Source organism: Penaeus japonicus, unplaced genomic scaffold, assembly GCF_977035675.1.
Source record: "Penaeus japonicus unplaced genomic scaffold, GWHDUDI00000001_assembly GWHDUDI00000041, whole genome shotgun sequence".
Taxonomy (NCBI): Eukaryota; Metazoa; Arthropoda; class Malacostraca; order Decapoda; family Penaeidae; genus Penaeus; species Penaeus japonicus.
The window spans coordinates 19608699-19613698 of record NW_028234443.1 but is presented as its reverse complement, the minus strand read 5'-3'; positions in this window follow the sequence as shown (position 1 = coordinate 19613698).

The following is a 5000-nucleotide window of genomic DNA, read 5'->3' as shown; positions in this document are numbered from 1 at the left end:
GAGATACTTCATTATATATGTGTGGAAAATTATTGAACACTTAACACCAAATCCACGACCTGTTGAAGGAGGGGGAATTCAAGTACAGACATTCCCCCAGGCAGGGGAAAAGAACATGCTATCGCACTGGGATAAGTGCACAAACACTGCCTGTTAAGAAAAATGCAAAAAAAAAACAAAGTTTCCTAATAAACGGACCTAAATTGTTTTTAATACGCACACCGAAGGAATATAAGAAACCTAAATCAGTGTTTAGTGAAAGAAGTGTTTGAAAAGAAAAACTAGATAAATGACTACATTTCAGTTACCAGATTGAACCACCAACATGTGGTATAGTGAAAGAACGAGGGGCTGAATCAAAATTCCAATTTTCCCACCTCATCAAATTCAGTTGCTTGCAACTGACAAAAAAATACGGAGCGAGTTCCCAGGATGGGCCCCTGGCATGAGCTAATAACAAGGGCTGTAACTACCACCAAGTAAGTATAATATATATGGTTTATATCTATATATATATATATATATATATATATATATATATATATATATATATATATATATATATATATATATATATATATATGCACAATATACAGAATGTGTATATGTAAATCTTTATATTTGCGCACGCGCGTCTGAGTATCTGTGTGTCTGTGTGTGTGTTGTGTTATATATATATATATATATATATATGATATATATATATATTATATATCGATAGATAATATATAATACAAATATATATTTATATTTATACATACAACAACAACATATATATACCACACACCACCAATATAAATTATATATATATAATATACATACTATATATATATTTATATATAATATATTATCTGTGTGATACGAACATACATACACACACACACACACACACACATACATACATACATACACTCACAACACACACACACACACCACACCTCACCCACAAAACAACACACACACACCTCAAAAACAAAAAATGTATGTTTATACGATAAATATAGATAATCTATATATATAATATATATTATAGATATTTATATAATTTATATTTATTTGTATGTATGAATGTTTATTGTATAAAGATATATAGAATACCTACATGTATGTATTATATATATATATGTATATATATATATATATATATATATATATATATATATATATATATATATATATATAATTGCATTGTAACATTTAATGTGCAGTCAAGCAATGTCGTTAAAAGCACATCTGGCAACTCTGCGCACAACGTACTCTAAATTTAAGTGTTATGTAAATATGTTTATATCTATATAATAACAAAAAAAAAGATATGAATAAGATTGTATTCATATTATACAAAACAACTTTGTAATAAAATATTTGTAAAAAGATTACTTTGGATGGACAAAATGAAAGAGAATCACCGTAAATCATTTACCAGCTCTACGATACAACCCTGAAGTAAAGAAAAACACAACCGCGATTAAATTTCAAAAACAAAAGTTATCACAGCTGACCGAGAAGCATTTACCTCTATTTCACGTAAGAAATGACGAAGGATAAAGAAAAGGAAGTTTTTGAGATGAATACGGAGGACAAGAGATTACATTCTTTCAAGAAATGGCCATTTGGAAGTGATACGAGTATTAATAAGGAGAAGGTGAGATAAATGCTTGAGGAATGTATTTCTCGATTGAAAACTTTTAAAACAAACGTATTAAGAAGAATTTAAGTTTTAAGATACACTGTAACTACATTCAGAAAGTGATTTTTAGTATATATGGTAAATGGTTACTTTAATGCCCAAATGGAATTGCTAAATATAATCCATGATCACCATCAAATAGGTCAAGTGAATTAAGTCCTCTGTTATACCTTTTCCATCATATACTGCTCGTTAGCGAGTTGTGGTATGATTTTGGTATTGTAGTGGCCTCTGATTCCTTTCATTTTCAGTATTGCATTGCAAAGACACAACAGTATGGAACTGTAACCTTAACTAACCAGTTTTCGGGTTCAGCCTTATGGTTAAGGGGGAACAGTGCATGAAATCAGCTATTGACAGTTTCATGGGCACTTTTTTCTATGGCATTTCCTCTGCAAAAACAAAGCTATTTGATAAGTAATTAACAGTCATATGTCACACAACATATTAATTGGCCAATTAAAATTATTGTTTTAATGCTCCTCTGATCAAGATTAATAATTACTTACAGTTCTTGTATATTTTCCTGTTTATGTTTATTGACTTTCACAATAATTTGAAACTAGTACTATTGGGTAGCTTACTTTTGATTTTAAATATCTAATAAATGTTTCAATTATAACTGATTCTTTCAACAACAATATATATATTGAATTCTTTATTTAGCTGTGATTAGTGCATATCCTATGGATTATATTTGCTGCAAACCTTTGGCTTCCAAATTAGCACTATTCACCCCCCATACCCAACAAGCTTGGGGAACCTGTAGGAAGTCTGGGGTTTTGGATATGGGGAGCTACAAATTATAGAAAAATTTCTGTAAATATACACAGATCTTGGACCGGTTCTTTATTTAACAGTAAACCGTTTGAATATATCGTCAATGTCTAATCCGTCTCACTAATTTATATCTTGTGCTGAAACCAATACCAAAATCACATATAACTGGCCTAAAACTGGCTCTCAGTGTCAAGCCAGTGTATTCAAGAATAATAAGTAATGTTAAACTGCTATAATTGGCATGTTGATCCAAGGGTTGTCCTCATTGGTTTTTGTCTAGAGATGAACTGAAAATCCTAAAATCACTTTTTTTGATAGATGACTTTTCCAAACAAGGTCATACCAGGTAAAACAAAAACAAATCAGTTGATTGTTTATCAATGCATGATGAACGTCGCAAGTGCTGGCATTTTATCGCCATACTTCATTTTCAATTTGTGAAAGAAATGATTTCATTGACCTATCAATTCCATGAATTATTTTTTTAAGGTAACTTTGTTATTAACTAAAACTATACCAAATATCTTTATTTATGATTCATGATGGATAAGTCATATGTGAAAAGAATCATCGTTCTTATTTCACTTTCTGAAAAAAAATAATAGGCAGGCAGACCCTTAACCAAATCTAAACCTAAATGAAAACCAAAACTTAAATGTAACATACTTTGAGCTGATGGAATAGAGTTGCTCATAAGTGTGGAAGTTGGAGTTCAAGTCAGGTGTTGCCTATCAGATCTTTAGAGAGTGATGACACATAACAAGTTGCTGAACTCTTGCTCTAAAGTACTGGTGTTGAAGGATGTGCAGACAGAGTGAGAAGAGGAAGGTGACTCGAACTGTGCCAGTAGGGCTGCTTTATACTGTGGCACTTACAGTCATAATCACATGTTTCCTTCCTCTTCCCAACCTCTTCATATTATCTTCATTATGGATGGTTATTTGTTTTGTATTCATTCACGACAATACATGAATAAAAAAAAAAAGAAGTTGCTTTTGGCCCTTCCCAAAAAACAGCAATACTTTACAGACGAAGTGTAAAGAAAGATTGAGCCGGAGATGGACCCTACACTTTAAGATTAGGGCATCTGCAGGCAGTGTAATAGAGCCTGTGAATATGTCACAGTTCAGTCGTCTCAAGATAATAAAACACAAAAAATGGCTGCTACGGGGTTTATAAGGAGTGAGTAAATGAAGGGGAAAAGGTCAAGCAGGTGTTGTGTTTTTTTTTTTTTTGTGTGTGTGTGTTTGTGTAGCGTCCAGGTATGTATAGACGGATCTCTCTCAAATCACAGGCTCATCAATGCTGCAGAGTTGTCTAAGATTATTAGTTCAGGGGCTCCATAGTCCACTCAGTTTGTGGCTTTAGACTCCTGCATGATAGAAGTGATTGCGTTGTGGTCGGGGGGAGGGACATAAAAGCAACTTAATGTTTGCGAAGTTGTGTGCTTGGGTCCTGAGGAATATGGAATCAGATAACCATCCATAATCGAAGTAACATAAGAAGTTAGGGAAGAGATAGGAAACATTGGCTTATACAGGAGTACCAAGTAAATGCTATCCCTGTTGTGCACGTACACTTTTTAGACATTGGTCATGATTGTGGAGTCCAACCTTCCTCCCCAATCTGCCTGTAAATCCTTCATATTTGACTTTAAGAGCAAGAGGAGTCAGCAACTTGCTATCTGTGCCATCACTCGAGAAAGATAGCTGTGCGAGAGACCGGGGGGAGGGTGCCATGCAAGCTCTCTCCTGGCTGGGGCTTGAGGAAGTAGGTGCCTTGGATGTTTGGTGAAAACCAGTTTTGCATTACCGCGTTTATTGACGGGTGACTAATTATCACGATGCTGATGGTTTTTGGGCCTCAAAAACACGCGGGGACAGCGTTATATTTTCCCAGTCCCCGACATCGGGGTGGCCGCGGCGGCCAGGTGCGGACCTGAGATCGCGATGCGTTAGGCGATGCGTTGGAAAGTCCCTGATTTTTGGTCTTGTTTAAGAGCGAGAAGCCGTACAATGCCTCGCGAGAACGGGTTAATATTTGGCAATGATAGTAATTATGACTGCAATTGTCATCATCACTCACTCATTACTCTTAGCACAATAAAAGAACAGTGATGCAAAATCCCTGAACGTTAGGATGCTTGTCATGTATGATGAAAAAATACGTCACACGTCGTTAACGGGTTAAAGGTATACATAATTTTATAAAAAAAAGTGAGTATTGGATTGCATTTGATGTGTACTATTCAGATGTTTTTATTCTGTGGAAACTAATTATAGTGGCCATTTAATGATAACTACAGTGGTCCAGTGATGACTGAGGCCTCTATGCCTATCACCACTTAGGCAAACACCTACCTTGGCCTCCACCATATAGAGGGTTATCAAATCAGAAATTTGGCTGAGGTCTATTTGCCGAATAAGGAATGGATAGTTTGATTGTCATTGGCGGGATGTAAAGCTTTAAGCCACAGTTCCTGCTCTTTGGTCCGGATCTGGACATTTTCAATGAAAACTAATCTATGCAA